We start from the raw sequence: 23,279 nt of genomic DNA on the forward strand, positions 1-23,279 counted from the left end.
GGGACGGGGGCGGGAGACCCAAGTCCGCCTTCCCGGGACACACGGGCTTCAACATCTGAGCCCAGGGGCCCAGAGACAGCAAGACCGGTGGTGTCTCTGGTCCCGGAAAAGAGGACGGGCTGGCGTTGTGGTTCTGCGTCCCATGATTACAGATTGGGAAAACTGAGGCCTTGAGAAAGAGAGGGGCTCCCGCAAGCTCTCCTTTCGAGGCATGGGCGCTGATTCCCATTCTGTCCGCCGTGCGAGGCCGCCTCTATCGTCTGGGAGTGCATTTCACGAGTTTGCCCTGAGTGGAGAAGCAGAGGCCGGGGAGCGCGGTGAACAGAGTTGGGCTGAGAGTAAGAGACCTAGATTCGAGACTTCGCCACCGACAATTTTGCGTTCTGGGCCAAATCTCTTTCCTGTGCTGGGCCTCAGTTTCCTTGTGTCTAAAACGGGGCAGTGTTTCTCAAAATATGGTTCTTACACCATCTGCTTTGAAATTCTCTGAGATGCCGGCTTTACAGTGCGGGACTCAATTCAGACTTCTGGTTTAGAATCTGAACTTATGCCTAGGAGGGTCCTGTATATACTGATGTTTGAATCTCATTGATTTTAAGTGCTTTCCTGCTGTGAGCACTAGATATCCATTCTTCGCTTTGAGGCAGCTGATGCCAGGTCAGGAACTTTGAAAGAACTGGAATGGTTAGCTCAGTAAAGACAGCACTGGAAGGGAATTAACTTTTTAAAAATTGAAAATATTGTTAATGGCAAAGGGGGCTTCCACTTCATCTTTAGGCTAAAAGAGGCAGAACTAGGACTAACAGGTGAATTCTACAAGAAGACAAGATTTTTGCTTAATAGAAGGACTTACATGGAAGAATCATCAGAGTTGACCAGCGATGGAGTGAATGGATTGCCTCCGTGCCTCCTTTCAAGAGAGGTATATAGGTATTAGATGAAGGTCCTTTCCAACTTGAAAGTCTGTGATTCTAAGGAGTTCTGCATCTATCTGGTGCTGACTCTGCCCTCAGGGCAAATGTGATTTTTTTCTTCTCTCTTTTCTTGACACTTCCATCACTTTAGCCTACATCTCCTGTAAATAAGGCCAATGCCGCTGACCTTACGTAATCTCTTCCTGGTTGTCCTGGGCACCTTCTTTTCAAGGACTTTGGAATGACCCCGGTATCTGATAGAGGCACCTTAAATGTTTGTTAAATGAATAAGGAAACTGGGTCCCACCCTATGGGTTAGTAGCTTTTTTCTAAGAACAACTTGGAAATGCCTCTGAAGATTTTATGTCTGACCAGGAGAAGCCAGTGAACTCTCAGTCACAAAATTGAGGACTCCCAGTTGGGAGGACCCCTTGAGGTTGTTTAGACCAGCCTTCTCCTCCCCGGAACATAATCCCTGCTTGAATCCTCTCTTCAGCAATATGTGTATAGATGTGAGAGAATTTTTGCAGTCTGTTGGCTAGCTTTCCATGCATCATATAAAAACAGTCCTCTTATAGACTTGGCTTGCCAGTTCGCACACACCACCAGTTCCAGCTAATTTTTTTTTTTTGTATGTTTAGTAGAGATGGGGTTTCACCATGTTGGCCAGGCTGGTCTCGATCTCCTGACCTCAAGTGATCCCCCTGCCTCAGCCTCCCAAAGTGCTGGGATTACAGGTGTGAGCCACTGTGCCTGGTCTCTAGCATACCTTTAGTTTTCTTTTCTTTTTTTTTTTTTTGAGGCGGAGTCTCGCTCTGTCGCCTGGGCTGGAGTGCAGTGGCCAGATCTCAGCTCACTGCAAGCTCCGCCTCCCGGATTTACGCCATTCTCCTGCCTCAGCCTCCCGAGTAGCTGGGACTACAGGCGCCTGCCACCTCGCCCGGCTAGTTTTTTGTATTTTTAGTAGAGACGGGGTTTCACCGTGTTAGCCAGGATGGTCTCGATCTCCTGACCTCGTGATCCGCCCGTCTCGGCCTCCCAAAGTGCTGGGATTACAGGCTTGAGCCACCGCGCCCGGCCCCACCTTTAGTTTTCTAATCAAACATTATTATGTCCTTATTTTGTGCATTACAGAGCTCGCCTAAGTCACTTTTTCAACACCTCCTAGAATGCTTAGGAATGTTTATGTTATCTTAGGGAGCAGAGGCTCCATATTATGACCCAGTTCTGCTGACTTGCTCCCCCGCCCCCACAAAAAAAAGGGTTAGGGTTGAGCCAAAACTTCTGCCAGTGTTTATCGACTTGTTTGTGTTTCCCAAGATTAAAAAATAAAAAAGTTGTGAAATGCTTATTCAGATGTTATCCAGGTACTGGGTAAAATGATCTTAATTTGTTGGAGTTTTTAGAACTTCTTGATCTAAAAGTTTCCTTTTAAAGAAGCATCTGAATTAACATTCTCGTAAGTGTGTTCTTCAGGCCACTGGTCTGAAGAAATGGCTCTGAAAAAAGGATTTGATGCTAATAATAAGTTTGAGAAAGCCACATACCATTATTCTTTCTTGAAGCTTCTCAATATGTAATACCACATTAAAAGCACTGAGAGGTCCTGCAATAAGGAAATATGCTTTATAAGCCAAGATAATAACTTGTTTCTTTTTTTTTTTTTTTTTTTTTTTTGAGACGGAGTCTTGCTCTGTCACCCAGGCTGGAGTGCTGTGGCCAGATCTCAGCTCACTGCAAGCTCCACCTCCTGGGTTCACGCCATTCTCCTGCCTCAGCCTCCCGGGTAGCTGGGACTACAGGCGCCTGCCACCACGCCCGGCTAATTTTTTGTATTTTTAGTAGAGACGGGGTTTCACCGTGGTAGCCAGGATGGTGTCGATCTCCTGACCTCGTGATCCACCCGCCTCAGCCTACCAAAGTGCTGGAGTTACAGGCTTGAGCCACCGACATTTTTCTTTTTTGTTTTGAGATGGCGTCTGGCCGTATTGCCCAGGCTGGAGTGCAGAGGCGTGATCTCAGCTCACTGCAAGCTCCACCTCCTGGGTTTGCACCGTTCTTCTGCCTCAGCCTCCGAAGTAGCTGGGACTACAGGCGCCTGCCACCATGCCTGGCTTTTTTTTTTTTTTTTTTTTAGTAGAGATGGGGTTTCACTGTGTTAGCCAGGATGGTCTCCATCTCCTGACCTCGTGATCTTCCCGCCTCGGCCTCCCAAAGTGCTGGGATTACAGGCATGAGCCACCATGTCTGGCCTGCTTTTTACATTTTTAAACGATGGGAAATAAAAGAATAATAATATTACATAGGTGACAATTACAGGAAAATAAAATTTCAGTGTTCATTTCAGCCACACCCATTTATTTATATTTATGCATATATATTTACATATTGTCTTTGGGTGCTTTAATGCTACTCAGTGGAGTTGAATAGTTGCCATAAAAACCATATGGTCCGCAGAGTCTAAAGTATTTACTCTGTGGCCCTTTACGGAAAAAAATTGCCAATTCCTGACCTGCATCATGTACTTTTTTTTTTTTTTTTTTTTTGAGACAGTGACTCACTCTGTTGCCCAAGGTGGAGTGCAGTGGTATGAACGTAGCCTACTACAACCTTTAAATTTTTTGTAGAGATGAGGTCTCACTATGTTGCCCAGGCTGGTCTCAAACCCCTGAGCTCAAACGATTCTCCTGCCTCAGCCTCTCAAAGTGCTAGGATTACAGGTATGAGCCACCACTCCCAGCCATATATTGTTTTTCAACTTTTTATTTTATTTATTTATTTATTTTTGAAACGGAGTTTTCCTCTGTCGTCCAGGCTTGAATGTAGTGGCGCGATCTCGGCCCACTGTAACCTCCACCTCCCGGGTTCAAGCTATTCTCCTGCCTCAGCCTCCTGAGTAGCTGGAACTACAGGGGCACACCACCTCGCCTGGCTAATTTTTGTATTTTTAGTGGAGACAGGGTTTCCCATGTTGGCCAGGATGGTCTCGATCTCCTGACCTCGTGATCCACCTGCTTCAGCCTCCCAAAGTGTTGGGATTATAGGCTTTAGCCACCATGCCTGGCCCCTTATTATTATTATTTTTTAGATGGAGTTTCACTCTTGTTGCCCAGGCTGGAGTGCAATGGCACAATCTCAGCTCATTGAAACCTCTGCCTCCCAGGTTCAAGCAATTCTCCTGCCCCAGCCTCCCAAGTAGCTAGGATTACAGGCATGTGCCACCACACCCGGCCAATTTTTATATTTTTAGTAGAGATGAGTTTCACCATGTTGGCCAGGCTGGTCCTGAACTGCTGACCTTAGGAGATTCACCCGCCTTGGCATCCCAAAGTGCTGGGATTACAGCCGTGAGCCACTGCGCCCGGCCCTTTTATTTTGAAATAATTTTAACCTTACACTAAACTTGCAAAAATAATCCACAAACTTTCTGTGTATTTGTCATCTAACTTCACCTAATGTCAAAACTGTACATAATTATATCAAAATTATCCAAACAAGAAATTTAACATTAATACAATATTACTAGGTAATCTAGAGACTTTATTCAAATTTTGCCGTTTGTCCTACTATATCCTTTTTCTGTTTCAGGACCCGATCCTGGATCCTACATCACATTTAGTTGTCAAGTCTCCCTGGTGTCATCAGATATCTGAGACAGTTCCTCATTGTCTTTTTTTTTCTTTTTTTTTTTGAGACGGAGTCTTACTCTGTCACCCAGGCTGGAGTACAGTGGCACGATCTCAGCTCACTGCAACCCCCCACTGCCGGGTTCAAGCGATTCTCCTGCCTCAGCCTCTGGAATAGCTGCGATTACAGGCATGTGCCACCATTCCTAGCTGTTTTTTGTATTTTTAGTAGAGATGGGGTTTCACCATGTTGGGCAGGCTGGTCTTGAACTCCCAACTTTAGGTGATCCATCTGCCTCAGGCCTCCCAGAGTTCTGGGATTGCAGGTGTTGCTACCACACCCGGCCTGCATTTGCACTAAAATGTATTTTTAAAAAATTTTTTGTCTGTTTGTTTGTTTGTTTTTGAGACAGAATTTCACTCTTACTGCCCAGGCTGGAGTGCAGTGGTGCGATCTTGGCTCACCGCAACATCTGCCTCCTGGGTTCAAGCGATTCTCCTGCCTCAACTTCCCAGGTAGCTGGGATTACAGGCATGCACCACCACGCCCGGCCAATTTTGTATTTTTTTTTTTAGTAGAGACGGGGTTGCTCCATGTTGGTCAAGCTGGTCTTGAACTCCCGACCTCAGGTGATCCATCTGCCTCAGCCTCCCAAAGTGCTGAGATTACAGGCGTGAGCCACCGCGCCTGGCCATTTGCACTCATTTATGAGGGTTCCAGTTTCTCCGCATCAATACTTGTTGTTATTGCCCACTAAAAAAATTGTATGTCTCCTAGTGGGTGTAAAGTGATATCTCATTGTGGTTTTGATTTGCATTTCCTTAATGGCTGACAATGATGATGATGTTCTTATTGGCCATCTGCATATCTTATTTGGAGAAATGTCTGTTTAGCTCTTTTGCTCATTTTGCAATTGAGTTATTTTGTTATCTTGTACTACTTTGAATGTAGGTATTCAAAGAGTTTGCAGATCCCTTGAAACAACTCAGTGATCTGACCTGCAAATTCTGAGGCAATGCCATTATCTCCCTGATCTGAATGTAGTTAGATCTGGACATACTGAAGCACAAAGTAAATTTCCATTTGAGGCTACTGACCATGCAGAGCTTGACTCAAACCCAGCCACTTCTGGCCATGTGGAGTTGGAGTGGCCATGGTCAAGTGAAAGGAAGGGTACTATTTGTGTCCAGAAATGAGGTTGTCATCCAAGATATGATAAGACCAGTTGGGGAGCCTTCATTTTGGGTGCTACTCTGGTGTATGTCTGGTTATAGGCAGGGAGTAGAGGAGTCAGTGGTGGTTTGAATGCCCAGGACTAGCTGCTCGTAGCTACATAACTACAGTGCACCTAGGCCTATCTTGATCCTACAGCATTCGACTGTAACCAGACCATCTTGGACATGTACCTTGAAACAAACAAAAACTTCAATAATGTAAATTGTGAAAGTAACATGTGCTTATTTTATTATTATTATTTTTTAGAGATGGAGTCTTGCTCTGTTGCCCAGGCTGGAGTGCAGTGGCACAATGTCGACTCACTGCAGCCTCCATCTCCCAGATTGAAGCAATTCTCGTGCCTCAGTTCCCGAGTAGCTAGAATTACAGGCACGTGCCACCATGCCCAACTAATTTTTGTACTTTTAGTAGAGAGGGGGTTTCATGATCTTGGCCAGGCTGGTCTGGAACTCCAGACCTCAAGGGATCCACCTGCCTCAGCCTCCCAAAGTACTGGGATTACAGGCATGAGCCACCATGCCCTGCCAATGTGCTCATTTTAGACATTTTGGAAAATACAGAAAAATCTCCATCTCCCCACCCTAATCATCCCTAGCTCTAGTATCTAGAGAACCGTTGTTACAGTTGCTATATTTCCTTCTTGTTTCCTGCCACGGGGCGCATTTGTAATAGTTGGAATCACTCATTGTACGCAGTTCCATATGTTGCCTTTTCTTATTAAATTCTAAAACTGAAGGCGGGGCACGGTGGCTCAAGCCTGTAATTCCAGCACTTTGGGAGGCCGAGACGGGTGGATCACGAGGTCAGGAGATCGAGACCATCCTGGCTAACACGGTGAAACCCCATCTCTACTAAAAAAAAAAAAATACAAAAAACTAGTCGGGCGTGGTGGCGGACGCTTACAGTCCCAGCCACTTGGGAGGCTGAGGCAGGAGAATGGCGTGAACCCGGGAGGCAGAGCTTGCAGTGAGCCGAGATTGTGCCACTGCACTCCAGCCTGGGCGACAGAGCGAGACTCCGTCTCAAAAAAAAAAAAAAAAAAATCTAAAACTGAAGAAAAAACACATTTTAACGTTAACGTCTCCATGTTTTTGCCAGCCGCGTCTATAAGCATTGCTTTTTTTTTTTTTTTTTTTTTTTTTGGACAGAGTCTGGCTCTGTTGCCCCAGCTGGAGTGCAATGGCGCGATCTTGGCTCACTGCAGCCTCTGCCTCCCGGGTTCAAATGATTCTCCTGCCTAAGCCTCCTGAGTAGCTGGTATTATAGGCGCCTGCCACCACACCCAGCTAATTGTTGTGTTTTTGGTAGAAACGGGGTTTCACAATGCTGGCCAGGCTAGTCTCGAACTCCTGATCCCAGGCGATCCACCCACCTCAGCCTCCCAAAGTGTTGGGATTACAGGTGTGAGCCACCGTGCCCAGCCTATAAGCATTACTTCTGATGGCCTGCATAGATTTCCATTTCGTTAACTGTTCATTTATTCAATAAGTCTTACTATGTAGACATAATGTGTATAATAAGCACTTGGTATGTTCTTTTTTTTTTTTTTTTTTTTTTTGAGACGGAGTCTCGCTGTGTCGCCCAGGCTAGAGTGCAGTGGGGCGATCTCGGCTCACTGCAAGCTCCGCCTCCCGGGTTCCCTCTATTCTCCCGCCTCAGCCTCCGAGTAGCTGGGACTACAGGCGCCCACCACCGCGCCCGGCTAGTTTTTTGTATTTTTAGTAGAGACGGGGTTTCACCGTGTTAACCAGGAGGGTCTCGCTCTCCTGACCTCGTGATCCGCCCACCTCGGCCTCCCAAAGTGCTGGGGCACTTGGTATGTTCTTAGTGGGATAGAAATGTAGTTTTGATTTTTTTAAATAAGGAGCATAGATTTTCTTATAATTTTTTTATTGTGGTAAGATGTACATAGCATAATATTTACCGTTTTAACTAATTTTATTTATTTAAATTTTTTTGAGATAGGGTTTCACTCTGTGGCCTAGGCTGAAGTGTAGTGGCAGCTCACTGCAGCTTCAACCTCTGGGGCTCAAGCAATCTTCTTGCCTCAGCCTCCTAAAGTGCTGGGATTACAGCAGTGAGCCATTGTGCCTGGCCCATTTTAACTGTTTTTAAATGTGCAATTCAGTGGCATTAAGTAAATTCACAATGTCGTATAACCATCACCACTATTTCCAAAACTTTTTCAGCATACCAAACAGAAACCCTACCCATGAAGCAATAACTCCTTATTCTCTCCTCCCCCCAGCTCCTGGTAACCTCTGATCTACTTTCTATCTCTATGAATTTGCCTATTCTAGATATTTCCAATAAGATTCTAATAAGAAAATCACACAATATATGACCTTTTATGGAAACGTAGGGTTTTTTTTTTTCCTTTTTTTCTGTTTCTTTTTTTTTTTTTTGAGACAGAGTCTCACTCCGTTGTCACCCAGGCTGAGTGCAGTAGTATCATCTCAGCTGACTTCAACCTCCGCATCCTGGGTTCAAGCAATTCTTGTGCCTCAGCCTCCCAAATAGCTGGAATTACAGGCTCTCACCACCACACCTGTCTTATTTTTGTGTTTTTAGTAGAGTTGGGGTTTTGCCACTTGCCCAGGCTGGCCTCGAACTGCTGACCTCAAGTGATCTGTCCGCCTTGGCCTCCCAAAGTGCTGGGATTACAGACATGAGCCACTGTACCTGGACCTAGTTTTTTTAATTGTAGTGAAATTCATATAAAATTTACCATCTTAACCATTTTTTAAGTGTACAGCTCAGTGGTATTAAGTATGTTCATATTCTGGAAGCATCACCATCTACCTCCAGAACTGTTTTTGTCTTGCAAAAGTAAAATTCTGTGTCCGTTAAACAATAACTCCCTATTTCTTCTTCACCCTAGCCACTACCAACCACTATTCCACTTTCTCTCTATGACTTTAAGTACGTCATATAAGTAGAATCATACAGTATTTGCCTTTTTTTTTTTTTTTTTTTTTTTTTTTTTGAAGATGAGGTCTAACTGTGTGGCCGGTGTCAGACACTTGGGTTTAAGCGATCTTTCTGCCTCAGCCTCCCAAGTAGCTGGGGTTACGTGTGGGCACCACTGCACCCAGCTTAGTATTTGTCTTCCTTTGACTGATTTATTTCACTTAACATGATGTTCTTGAGTTTCATTTATGTTGCAGCATATGTCAGAATTTTTCTTCCTTTTTAAGATAAAATGATATTCCATTGTATGTATTTTGCTTATCCATTCATCTGTTGATGCACACTTAGATTGCTTCCATGTTTCAGCTATTGTGAATACTGCTACTCTTTGCGACCTTGCTTTCAATTATTTGGGTACATACCTAGAGGTAGAATTGCTGGATCATATGGTAGTTCAGTTTTTAAGTTTTTTGAGGAACCTCCGTGCTGTTTTCCACAGCAGCTGTACCATTTTACATTCCCACCAACAGAGCACAAGGGTTCCATTTCTCTACATCCTTGCCAAAACTTGTTATTTCCCGGTTTTATAAAAATAGTAGTCATTCTAATGGTATCTCATTGTGCTTTTGATTTGCATTTCCCTAATGATTAGGATGTTGAGCACCCTTCTGTGTGCTTTTGGGACATTTGTTTATCTTCTTTGAAGAAATGTCTCTATTCAAGTCCTTTGCCCCCTCTACCCTTTTTAAATTTTTTTTGAGACAGAGTCTCTCTCTTGCCCAGGCTCGAGTGCAGTGGTGGAATCTGGGCTCACTGCAACCTCTGCCTCCTGGGTTCAAGCAATTCTCTTACCTCCACCTCCAAAGTAGCTGGAAGTACAGGCGTGTGCCACCACACCTGGCTAATTTTTTTGCATTTTTAGTAGAGGCAAAGTTTTGCCATGTTGCCCAAGCTGGTCTCAAACTTCTGACCTCAAGGGATCCGCCTGCCTCAGCCTCCCAAAGTGCTGGAATTACAGGCCTGAGCCACCATACCTGGCCCCACTTTTGAATTAGGTTGTTTTGTTGTTAAGTTTCAGGAGTTCTCTATGTATTCTGGATATTAATTCCTTTTCAGATATACGATTTGCAAATATTTTCTCCCATTCTGTGAATTGCCATTTACTCTATTGGTAGTGTCTTTTTATGCACAAACATTTTAAATTTTTATGAAATCCCATTTGTCTACTTTTTCTTTTGTTACCTGTGCTTTTGGTGTCATTCCAAGAAATCATTGCGAGAAATACAGTTTTTAAAGTCATGACCAAGTGGCTCCTGGTTTAAAATTCTCAGAGGCGGCCCTAATTGCTGCCTGGTTATCATACCCTACTTCTCTTTTTTTAATTTTTATTTTTTTAAAGACATTTTTAAAGACAGGGTCTCTCTGTCACCCAGGCTGGAGTGCAGTGGTGTGATCTTAGCTCACTGTAACCTCTGCCTCCTGGACTCAAGCAGTCCTCCACCTTTGCCTCTTGAGTAGTTGGGGCCACAGGCATGCACCACTGCTCTTGGCTAATTTTTGTATTTTTTTGTAGAGATGGGGTTTTGCCATGTTACCCAGGCTGGTCTCAAACTTGTGGGCTCAAGTGATCTGCCTGCCTCCACCTTCCAAAGTGCTGGGATTACCAGCTGAGCCACCACGCCCGGCCTTCAAACCCTACCTCTCTACTCTGCATCTGCTGTAGATGACATGAGTCCATCTCTTCATTTCATTAATTGTTGGTAACAAAGCATCCTGTCTTCCACCTGGCTTAAGGACATGCAAAGATTAAAAGCAGCACTTCTATGTTCATTGAGCCAGATTGTGTCTGCTTCTATGGAAATGGCCTAGGGGACTGATTGGCCGTTCTGTCCTGGGTCCAGTTGCCAGGTTAACTCCTATGATAGTTTCTATAGTGCCTGACTCTGATACTCACTCTCCCAGTTGCTCCTCAGAAATGCCTTGTGATATAACAATGATGTGGTTGTTTTTTTTTGTTTTGTTTTTGTTTTGTTTTTTTTGAGACAGAGTCTAGCTCAGTTGCCCAGGCTGGAGTGCAGTGGCGTGATCTCGTCTCACTGCAAGCTCCGCCTCCCAGGTTCACGCCGTTCTCCTGCCTCAGCCTCCCAAGTAGCTGGGACTACAGGTGCGTGCCACCACGCCTGGCTAAATTTTTTTGTATTTTTAGTAGAGACGAGGTTTCACCATGTTAGCCAGGATGGTCTCGATCTCCTGACCTAGTGATCCACCTGCCTCGGCCTCCCAAAGTGCTGGGATTACAGGCGTGAGCCACCACATCCGGCCAGATGTGGTTTTTATTTTTTATTTATTTTATTTATTTATTGAGACAGAGTCTCACTCTGTCACCCAGGGTGGAGTGCAGTAGCACGATCTCGGCTCACTGCAACTTCCACCTCCTGGATTCAAGCAATTCCCATGTCTCAGCCTCCCAAGTAGCTGGGATTACAGACATGTGCCACCACGCCCAGCTTATTTGCATTTTTTGGTAGAGACAGGGTTTCACCATGTTGGCTAAGGTGGTCTCGAACTCCTGACCTCAGATGATCCACCCGTCTTGTACTCCCAAAGTGCTGGGATTACAGGTGTGAAATACCACGCTTGGCCAGGTTTTTATTTTTTAATATTTACTTATTTACTTATTTATTTTATTTTATTTATTTTTTTTTTTTTGAGGCGGAGTCTCGCTCTGTCACCCGGACTGGAGTGCAGTGGCCGGATCTCAGCTCACTGCAAGCTCTGCCTCCCGGGTTTACGCCATTCTGCTGCCTCAGCCTCCCGAATAGCTGGGACTACAGGCACCCGCTACCTCGCCCGGCTAGTTTTTGTATTTTTGCTAGAGACGGGGTTTCACCGTGTTAGCCAGGATGGTCTCGATCTCCTGACCTCGTGATCTGCCCGTCTCAGCCTCCCAAAGTGCTGGGATTACAGGCTTGAGCCACCGCGCCCGGCCTACTAATTTATTTTTGAGACAAGGTCTTTGTATGCTGCCCAGAGTGGTCTGAAACTCTTGGCCTCAAGCAATCCTTCTGCGTCAGCCTCCTGAATAGCTGGCATGTTCCACTGTGCGGGTTTTTAAAGATGGGCAGGTCTCTGAATACAGGAGTGGATCCTGGGCAAAGCCCAAGGAAGCTTCTTGTTTTTTTTCTTAACACTATCATCTCTGCCAAGGTACTTCTTAGTGTGATAAGCTTTTTGTTTTTTAATAGTTACATTCTGACTTGGTTATAAACTCCTTGAGCACAGGAACCAGGACCTTCTCTGATTTATTTATTTATTTATTTGTTTATGAAACCAGGTCTCACTCTGTCACCCAGACTGGAGTGTAGTGGCACGATCTTAGCTCACTGCAACCTCTGCTTCCTGGGCTCAAGCAATTCTTCTGCCTCAGCCTCCCTAGTAGCTGGGATTACAGGCGCCCACCACCAAGACCAGCTAATTTTTTTTTTTGTATTTTTAGTAGAGACGGTTTCACTATGTTGGCCAGGCTGGTCTTGAACTCCTGACCTCAGGCGATCCACCTGCCTCGGCCTCCCAAAGTGCTGGGATTACAGGCGTGAGCTACTGCACCTGGCCCTCTGATTTATTTTTATCATGGGCCTAGTAGTTGGCATTCTCTGTTTGCCAAACAGCCCTGGTAACAAACACAATGGAGGTGGCTCAAGGCATAAGACCAATTTGTAAAAGTCAATATTATAGACTTTTCAAAATGGTATTATTTTGGTTTTCTCTTTAATCACAGTTGGTCCTAGTCAGGACCTCCTGTTGAAAGAAGAGAGAGGCTGGGCGTGGTGGCTCATGCCTGTAATCCCGGCACTTTGGGAGGCTGAGGCAGGCGGATCACCTGAGGTCAGGAGTTTGAGACCAGCCTGACCAACATGGAGAAACCCCGTCTCTACTAAAAATACAAAATTAGTCAGGTATGGTGGTGCATGCCTGTAATCCCAGCTACTCAGGAGGCTGAGGAAGGAGAATCTCTTGAACCTAGGAGGCAGAAGTTGCGGTGAGCTGAGATTGCGCCATTGCACTCCAGCCTGGGCAACAAGAACGAAACTCCATCTCAAAAAAAAGAAAGGAGAAGTGAGATCATTGTTTTGTCAAGTATATACAGGGTATTAAAATCTAAAAAGTTTTCTACTTAATTGGTTGGATCTTGTTAACCTTATTGTTTTTATACTCTACCTTCAGAATATTTTAGAGGTCTTTAGCTCAACCTCAGGTAAAATATTAATGACATTTTATAGAATCTGAATTAATGAGATTTCACTGACTTTGTGAAAATAAAAGTGAAATCTGTCCAGGTGTGGTGGCTAATGCCTGTAATCCCAGCATTTTGGGAGGCTGAGGTGGGCAGATCAGTTGAGGTCAGGAGTTCAAGTCCAGCCTGGCCAACATGGGGAAACTCTGTCTCTACTAAAAATACAAATAAATTAGCCAGGCGTTGTGGTGCACACCTGAAATCATGAATTCAGAATATTAATCTTACTGCTTCCTCCTTAGTTTCTTTGTCTACGGGGGGTAGGCACTGTTTCATACTTATTTAAAATAATAACAAGGCCGGGCGCGGTGGCTCATGCCTGTAATCCCAGCACTTTGGGAGGCCGAGGCAGGCGGATCACCTGAGGTCAGGAGTTTGAGACCGGCCTGGCCGACAAGGTGAAACCCTGTCTCTACTAAAAATACAAAAATTGGCTGGTTGTGATGGTGCACACCTGTGGTCCCAGCTACTCGGGAGACTGAGGCAGGAGAATCGCTTGAACCCAGGAAGCAGAGGTTGCAGTGAGCCAAGATCGTGCCACTATACTCCAGCCTGAGTGACAGAGTGAGAGACCCCATCTCAAAAAAAAAAAAAAAAAGCAAAACCCTTATTTTGTAGATTTTTCTCATGACAAAGGGATGGCAGGAACAATTATTCCCCATTTGCAGGTAAGGACACTGGCACAGTGAGTGATAGACCTGAGCCTTAGGCTAAGTCCTCTGGCTCCAGATTATTCCTTTCACGGTGTTATACTAGAAATTCACGGCCCTTAATTGTTGTCTGTCCAGTCTGAAGAGCTTTTCTTTGAAACACTGTTTTCCTCAGTTGTATTGGTTTGATTGAAATTAAATCCCCTTCATTCATTCACACACCTTAATCAAACATCTACTTCCTGTCAGGCACTGTGCTGTTGGCCCTAGGAGGTATCTCACTAGAGCGGGTAATAGTCCAGTGGATAACCAAAACTCTGTGTGAGTATGTTATCTTTAATAGGCTAGGGGGTACCAATTTGAGAAAACTTGAAACTTCTGGTTGCAGATCCCATTTTGTTTTCTTTTGTGTAAGAGTTTTGGGTAATACTTAAAAAAAAAATGACTCGTATGTAACATTTCCAGTTCTGAACAGCATGTTTTGCTCTTGTAGGATACTGATTTTCCACAACTCTAGTTGGCTATATTGAGTTGTACAGTTCTAATTGCTCCTGGGCATCAGGTCTGTCAACTCACACACACACACACACACACACACACACACACACACACGTGGATATTGGGTGCTTCTGAGGCACTTAGCCCTATGCTGAGTAAAGAACCTGGAAGCTGGGTCTCCGCTTCAGGAGACGCCCGAGAACAGATCATTGAGTTAGCATTTGTTAAGGACATTGGTTTGGGTTGGGAAGCTTTGCCTCTGACTAAATCTGTGACCATGGACAAGTGACCTAAGTATTCCAAGCCTTTGTTTAACATCCCAAGCAATACTAATGATGATACAGTGGTGTTTACCTAAACGCCGTAAAGATTAAATGAGATAATTCATGTAGAGGGCTGAGCAGAGTGTTAGCTGATGTTACTTATAGTGATAAGATATATAACAAGTGTCCCCTAATTTTAACACTTGGGGAAAATCTCATTTTCTCTGGGTCAAATTGTGTCTAATTTTAGATTTCCTCTCAGCTCATAAACATACACAGTTCTGATGTCTCATTTACTCTGCAGTCAAGGAACGATGCTCATTGAGAAAGGAAAGTTCTGACTCATTTACTCAGCAAATTAAGTACCTGTTGGTTGCATGTCTCTATGAGGAATATACAAAAACAGTTTACCTTCAGTGAACTCAGAGAGACCTTAAAAAGGAGGGGGATTAACATTTCATGAGTACTTAACCTATGTGCCAGGCAGTATTCTAGTCCCATACTGTTTAATCTCTGTTTGTTTGTTTGTTTTAGATGGAGTCTCGCTCTGTCACCCAGGCTGGAGTGCAGTGGTGCTATCTTGGCTCACTGCAAGCTCTGCTTCCTGGGTTCACACTATTCTCCTGCCTCAGCCTGTGGAGTAGCTGGGACTACAGGCGCCCGCCACCACGCCCAGCTAATTTTTTGTATTTTTAGTAGAGACGGGGTTTCACCGTGTTAGCCAGGATGGTCTTGACCTCATTTTTAAATTTTTTTGGTGATGGGGTCTCAGTATATTGTTCAGGCTAGTTTTGAACTCTTGGCCTTAACTGATCCTCCTGCCTCGGCCTCCCAAAGTGCTAGGATTACAGGAGTGAGCCACCATTCTTGGCCTCCATTTTGTCCTTTTTAAAAAATGAAACCTGGTAATTTTTCAAAAATAACTGAAGCTTAAAACCCAACAAATGAACAGAACATTCTCTGTATTTTAAAATAATGGAAGAGGCTGGGCTCAGTGGCTCATGCCTGTAATCCCAGCACTTTGGGAGGCCGAGGTGGGCGGATCATCTGAGGTCAGGAGTTCGAGACCAGCCTGACCAACATGGTGAAACTCTGTCTCTACGAAAAATACCAAAAAAATTAGTTGGGTGTGGTTGTGGGTACCTGTAATCCTAGCTACCTGGGGGGCTGAGGCGGGAGGATCGCTTGAACCCAGGAGGCAGAGGTTGCGGTGAGCCGACGTCACGCCATTGCACTCCAGCTGGGCAACAGAGCGAGACTCTGTCTCAAAATAAAAAAAAAAAGTAGTGGACGAAAATGTGAAAAAGTAGGAACAACTGACTCTAGAATCCCTATTCAAATATGTATTATCGCTGGGCATGGTGATTAATCCCAGCTGCCTGTAATCCCAGCAATTTGGGAGGCCAAGGCTGAGGCAGGTGGATTGCTTGAGCCCAGGAGTTCAAGACCAGCCTGGGCAGCATGGTGAAACCCTATCTCTACAAACAAACAAAAAAACTAGCTGATGTGGTGGCACACACCTGTAATCCCAGCTGCTTGGGAGGCTAAGGTGGGAGGATCATTTGAGCTTGGGAGGTGGAGGCTGCAGTGAATTGAGATTACACCATTACACTCCAGCCTGAGTACCTGAGCGAGACTCTGTCTCAAAATATATTTATGTGTGTATTTGTGTGTGTGTATGTTTAGAAATTGTCCTATCTCTAAGGCCTGGCACAGTGTGTGGAACGTAATCAATCTTACTAGCAAGTTAGTGAATTTAAACTATCTTCCCAGGCTGCCAAAATTTCACTTATATTCTCCAGGCCAGGCACAGTGGCTCACGCCTGTAATCCCAGCACTTTGGGAGGCCGAGGTGGGTGGATCACCTGAAGTCAGAAGTTCGAGACCAGCCTGGCCAACATGGTGAAACCCCGTCTCTACTAAAAATACAAAAATTAGCCGGGCATGGTGGTGGGTGCGTGTAATCCCAGCTACTCAGGAGGCTAAGACAGGAGAATTGCTTGAACCCGGGAGGTGGAGGTTGCAGTGAGCCGAGATCATGCCATTGCACTCCATCCTGGGCAACAAGAGCGAAGCCCTGTCTCCAAAACAAAACAAAACAAACATATATTATCTTTTGGAAAACATACATGTCATTGTCAGGGACATAGGGAAACAAATGTCTTATGTATTTCTCATAGGAATATAAATTGACACATCTTCCCTGGGGGTATTCGGCACTATCTCAAAGTTACAAATATAAATACTTTGACCCTGCAGTTCTGCTTCTGGGATTTATGCTAATGATATAGTCAAGCAGTCTTAAAGGTAGAGAACAGGTATGTTGGGTTTCAGGAATAGGGAGAGACTTTTCAGCCTATATCCTTTCGTTGTACCTGTTGAATTTTGAGCCCTGTAAACATGTTACTTATTAAAAAAATAAAATTGTTAAAATTTCTGAGATGATTATTATTCTAAGGACCATTCACACCTCAGTTGTGAATGTACTTAATTCAGATTGCTTTCCTTTTTGTCCTCTACTGAGATCTGAATGTATTGGACCTTTCACATCTTTTATTTTATAATTTGAGGTGAGATCTCTCTGTGTTGACCAGGCTGGTCTTGAACTCCTGGCCTCACGCAATCTTCCCATCTTGGCCTCCCAAAGTGCTAGGATTACAGGCGTGAGCCACCATGCTTGGCCTATTTTTTCCTGAGTATTAACACAGTACTCACCATGGAAAAGGTGGCAAGTACATATAAGTTTTTTGTTTTTGTTTTTTTTTTTGAGGCAGAGTCTCGCTCTGTCGCCCAGGCTGGAGTGCAGTGGCGCAATCTTAGCTCACTGCAACCTCTGACTCCTGGGTTCAAGCTATTCTCCTGCCTCAGCCTCCCAGCTGCTCGAAATCCTGGGTTCAAGCAATCCGCCTGCCTCAGCCTCCCAAAGTGCTGGGAATGTAGGCGTGAGCCACCGCACTTTGGCCACATGTATATTCAATTTACATCCTACTTCTTTTTCTTTTCTTTTCTTTTCTTTCCTTTTCTTTTCTTTTCTTTTCTTTTCTCTCCTTTTCTTTTTCTTTCCTTCCTTCTTTCTTTTCTTTCCTTTTCTCTCTCTCTCTCTCTTCTTTTCTTTTCTTTCTTTTCTTTCGAGATGGAGTCTTGCTCTGTCACCCAGGCTGGAGTGCAGTGGTGTGATCGCGGCTCACTGCAAGCTCCGCCTCCTGGGTTCACGCCATTCTCCTGCCTCAACCTCCCAAGTTGCTGGGACTACAGGTGCCCGCCACTATGCCCGGCTAATTTTTTGTATTTTTTAGTAGAGATGGGGTTTCACCGTGTTAGTCAGGATGGTCTCGATCTCCTGACCTCGTGATCTGCTCGCCTCAGCCTCCCAAAGTGCTGGGATTACAGGCATGAGCCACCGCACCCAGCCCATCCTGCTTTTTTCACTTAACATTATGTCGTGTAATTGAAATTCCTATGTAAGCAAAATCTCTGTGGAAGCATTATTTTTAGTGGCTATGTAATCTGTTACGTGGATGTACCAGTTTATTTAATGGGAGCTAGATGGGGAGAGAAAGAGATGTTAAAATCATGGAGCCCTTTGGAAGGTTAGGCAGATCTGGGTTAGGTACCAGATAGGGTATGTGAGCCAGGCAGGCCAGGGCTGAAGGGCACTAAGAATCAAAGGCTTTTCTTCTTGCCTTAGTCCCAACCCTTACTGCCTTACCATCCTTATATATACCCTGGGCTTCGGGTACACTGAACTCAGCACAATGAATTATGCACTTGTTTCTTGTGCTATGTCTACATCTTCCCCAGCATTCTCTGTCTTCAGGTACCATGTACACACTGTCAGTTCCCACTACACTGGGTTGCCTTGTTGGTTTACTTGTTTGTGTCTCCCTTTAGACTGAAAAAAAACGTTTTATTTCTGTATCTTGAATGTCTGGCAAATAATAGGATCTTCAGTGAATCTTTGAAGATTCGTTCCTATCTACTAAGTAGATAGGAAGATTAGAGGGAACCAGAGAGAAGGACCAGTGCAGCCCCAGTGAAAAGAAGCCAGTCCTTTTAGCCTTCTGTTCTTCTGATCCTATATTTGAGGGCCAGATTTCCATGGGCTAGCCTAGCGACCTAAACACCACTTAGACTTTAAAATTTCAAAGCTGGTTTCTGCGTGTTCTAAGTTCCAATAAACTTATTCAGAGTTCTTCCCATTCCAGCCTTCTGTGAGTGTGATGTAGACATTCTTGGAATGCAGGTCCCATTTCTGCCTATGTGTGGTCCAGCAGCAGTCTAATGAGCAGTGCAGACAGGCTCAGGCACGCCAGGGTTCCTGGCAGAAAGCTTCCGTGTGAATAAGCATGTGCCCACAGAAATGAGACCTCTGCTGGGATTGTACAAGTTATTTATCACCCAAATTCATAATCTTCATATTGAAGATTAACATTTCTAGGTGTCTCACTATACCCTGGTCTAGAAATTCTTGGAGTTAAAGGGGCAGATAAGGTAGATTATGAATTCCCACCGTTCTCTAGAACTTGATAATTGAATTTAAGAATGCTACAGAGAGATTTCCTCATGAGATCAAGTTCCCTGGTGGTTCCTGCAGGGATATTCAACTCTTGTGTTCTCTTTCTTGCTCAGTTCCTGTGAGGTGGGCTGGGCCAAGTGGACCAAAGGCCAGCTCTGGGAAGGTAATATGTTGAAGATACTGGGTCAGTCAACTTAAGCCGCCAGGCTCTGTGTTCCTAGAGGATCATTAAGTACTGCAGATCTGCCTTAGTCCCAGCACCACATGTGTCGCCCTGGACATCTCAAAGTTAGGGCTGTTTTTCAAAACTAGGTGTGAACTTATTTCTTAAAATGATCAGCTGTGTTCCAATTGGACCAAATGCTGTTTGATCTGAATTCAGCAGATTTGTCCCTTACCCCCCAAGTTTATCTGACCTCTCTGTAGTTCCTGTGGCTTGTAGCTGGATAGGCCCTGAGGTTTCTGTCCTTCTAGAATACTGTATTTTGTTGGTATTGCTTTGTGCTATTGATAGAACTGTACCGTCTTCTAGAGCTGGGTTTCCAAAACTCTGTTAATTAGAGAATCATCTAGGGTAGAAAGTGAGGGCTATGTTAAAAATATACAGATTCTTAGGCCTGATCTAGGTCCAGATCCTATTTAAATCTCTGAAGGGATCTGGGAACCAGATCTTTTGGAGGGAGGGTGAGAGGATGCTTTGTTTAAGAAAAACAGGCAAGGCCGGGCGCGGTGGCTCAAGCCTGTAATCCCAGCACTTTGGGAGGCCGAGACGGGCGGATCACGAGGTCAGGAGATCGAGACCATCCTGGCGAACACTGTGAAACTCCGTCTCTACTAAAAAATACAAAAAACTAGCCGGGCGAGGTGGCGGGCGTCTGTAGTCCCAGCTACTCGGGAGGCTGAGGCAGGAGAATGGCGTGAACCCGGGAGGCGGAGCTTGCAGTGAGCTGAGATCCGGCCACTGCACTCCAGCCCGGGCGACAGAGCGAGACTCCGTCTCAAAAAAAAAAAAAAAAAAAAAAAAAAAGAAAAAACAGGCAAAAACAACAACAAAAGAAAAAACAGGTGAGTTTGATGGAGCCTTTTGTTTAGAATTCTTAAAATTAATCTATGTGCCTTTAGCTCCTGTACTAGACTCCAAGACCTCAACTTGGTCTTGTTCTTCTTTGTAACTCCTCCACAGTTGGTAGCACCAGACCTCAAATGTAGTTGGCATTGGAAAACTGTTGGTCAATTGAATGAATAAATGGATGAATGATTAATTTACTCTGCACTCATTTCAAAGGGCAGAAAAGTTACAACATTGCACAATAAATTTGAGGGAAGACAAAAACCAGGTATTTAATTTTGTAAAGCAGCGTGTTAATAGAGTAACATAAGAATGAAGAGAGTGCTGATGTTGTGTTAGGAAGTCTGAGTTTGGCACTGCATGGTGTCCTGACCTTAGGCAGTCCTCTAATGTCCCTGGCCCAGTGTTCTCATCTGTAAAATGGCATGAGGATAAAACACAGTGATAGATGTGAAATGCTTTGAAAACTAGAGAGTGGATTCTCTTCAGGAGAAAAGAATGGTCAGGGTAAGGACAGGGACACAGAACTAGCCACAGCCAGGTTGCTTTGTGGTCAGGTCAAAGTCTAGCTTCTACAGGGACCATGGGAAATTTTAGCAGGACGGCCATATAGGTATGCTCAGGACCTGATTCTCTTTCTGCCTAGTTCCTGAGCCGATCAGGAACCTCTATGTTTTGGACCACTGTCTCAGTCCTGGCAGGCCCATGTGGTTCTGTAGGTGCTCAGTAAACAATCCCCAGGAGAATAGCTGCGGGGCCTGAATATGTTACAAAGAAAAGTTGGTGACCAGCCAGCTGGGAGTTGATCAAAGTCAGTCATGCGTGCCCATCCTCACTCAGCAAATATTTGAGTGCCTGCTAGGATGAGGCTCTAGAGCCTGGGTGGGGACCACATGGTGTCTACTAAGAATTACAAGGAGAGTGATACGGCCTGCCTACAGTTGGGACATACAAGCCTGTCTCAGTGCCTGGCCTGGTACAAGGCTGCCACTCCCTGCAAACTCTGAACTGACCTGTTACTGTCCCTTAACCATTCCTACTCCAACACCTACTTTGATCCTGGTTGTCCCCTTATGCCTGTGTGTAGGAGTATGGGCCATGCACAGCTTTGTTGGGTCCAGGAAGTGGGTTGGCAGTGGACCAGGTTACATGGTATGAAATGTGTGCCTCCCCAACAGCAACAGCCCTGTCCTGCCTTGGTGGGCCCTCCAGGTCACTGTGTTATTTCATATGGCCACCTCAGTAGCCCTGTAGGAGGCATGATACTCTCGCTTTTCAGGTGAGAAAAGAGATTCAAATCATCAAGGGATCTACCATGGCCATATGGACAGTCAGTGATGGAACCAGGACTTGAACTCAGAACATTCAGGATTGGGGAAAACTGGAACATGGGGGGAAAATTTTTATGTATTATTATTATTTTGACTGATTTCAAAAGTAATACATGTAAAGGCCGGGTACAGTGGCTCACGCCTGTAATCCCAACACTTTTGGAGGCTGAGGTGGGTGGATCACCTGAGGTCAGGAGTTCAAGACCAGCCTGGCCAACATGGTGAAACCCTGTCTCTACTAAAAAATACAAAAATTAGGCCGGGCGCGGTGGCACAAGCCTGTAATCCCAGCACTTTGGGAGGCCGAGGCGGGCGGATCACGAGGTCAGGAGATCGAGACCATCCTGGCTAACATGGTGAAACCCCGTCTCTACTAAAAAAATACAAAAAACTAGCCGGGCGAGGTGGCAGGCGCCTGTAGTCCCAGCTACTAGGGAGGCTGAGGCAGGAGAATGGCGTAAACCCGGGAGGCGGAGCTTGCAGTGAGCTGAGATCCGGCCACTGCACTCCAGCCTGGGCAACAGAGCGAGACTCCGTCTTAAAAAAAAAAAAAAAAAAAAAGGCCGGGCGCGGTGGCTCAAGCCTGTAATCCCAGCACTTTGGGAGGCCGAGACGGGCGGATCACGAGGTCAGGAGATCGAGACCATCCTGGCTAACACGGTGAAACCCCGTCTCTACTAAAAAAATACAAAAAAATTAGCCGGGCGAGGTGGCGGGCGCCTGTAGTCCCAGCTGCTCGGGAGGCTGAGACAGGAGAATGGCGTAAACCCGGGAGGCGGAGCTTGCAGTGAGCTGAGATCCGGCCACAGCACTCCAGCCTGGGCGGCAGAGCGAGACTCCGTCTCAAAAAAAAAAAAAAAAAAAAAAATTAGCTGGGCGTGGTGGTGGGCACCTATAAGCCCAGCTACTCAGGAAGCTGAGGCAGGGAGAATTGCTTGAACTTGGGAGGTAGAGGTTGCAGTGAGCCGAGATCACACCACTGCACTCCAGCGCCCTTGGGCGACAGAGTGAGACTCGTCTCAAAAAAAGAAGAAAAAAAATACATGTAAAAATGTCAGTTTTTTATACTTGGAGGACTTAGAAAGTCCTCCAAGTCATGACCTCTACATCTTTACCAATATCAAGATAATCACTATTAACAGTTGAGTGTATTCTTCCACATTGTTAAAGACTTTTTTTTTTTTTTTTTTTTTTTTTACAATTAGGGTCTAATTGCCCAGGCTGGAGTACAGTGGTACATTCATAACTCTCTGCAGCCTCAAACTCCTGGGCATAAGTGATCCTCCTGCCTTGGCCTCCCAAAGTACTAGGATTATAGGCATGAGCCACCATGCCTGGCCTAAAGCCATTTTCTAATACCTATATTCGTTATTGTAACATATGTAATATACTTCACATTTTATGATTTCCTTTTTAAAAATGTTCTTGTGAAAGTAATACTTGTTTGTTATAAAACATTGAAACTGGGTAAGAATATAATAATTCAATGTCTCCTAGCCCTTATAATCCCAGAAATAACTATTAATGGTTTAATGTGTATTTTTTTTTTTTTTTTTTGAGACGGAGTCTCGCTCTGTCGCCCAGGCTGGAGTGCAGTGGCCGGATCTCAGCTCACTGCAAGCTCCGCCTCCTGGGTTTACGCCATTCTCCTGCCTCAGCCTCCCTAGTAGCTGGGACTACAGGCGCCCGCCACCTCGCCCGGCTAGTTTTTTTGTATTTTTTTAGTAGAGACGGGGTTTCACCGTGTTAGCCAGGATGGTCTTGATCTCCTGACCTCGTGTCCGCCCGTCTCGGCCTCCCAAAGTGCTGGGATTACAGGCTTGTGCCACCGCGCCCGGCCTAATGTGTATTTTCTAGGCATTTTCTCTGTGTGTGTGTGTGTGTGTGTGTGTGTGCCTGCCTGTCTGTGTATGGATCCACACACATACATACTCATATACATACTTAGTTTTTACCCAAATAAGTTTATAT

General features: G+C 45.1%; 1 protein-coding gene across 3 annotated transcripts in view; it reads left to right on the top strand.

Annotated features, from left to right (window-relative positions):
- The window catches only part of RNF185 (ring finger protein 185), a 48,501-nt gene that overhangs the window by 206 nt on the left and 25,016 nt on the right, over positions 1–23,279 (top strand). The window lies entirely within an intron of this gene.

This window comes from Trachypithecus francoisi, unplaced genomic scaffold (assembly GCF_009764315.1).
Source record: "Trachypithecus francoisi isolate TF-2019V2 unplaced genomic scaffold, Tfra_2.0 Lachesis_group14, whole genome shotgun sequence".
NCBI lineage: Eukaryota > Metazoa > Chordata > Mammalia > Primates > Cercopithecidae > Trachypithecus > Trachypithecus francoisi.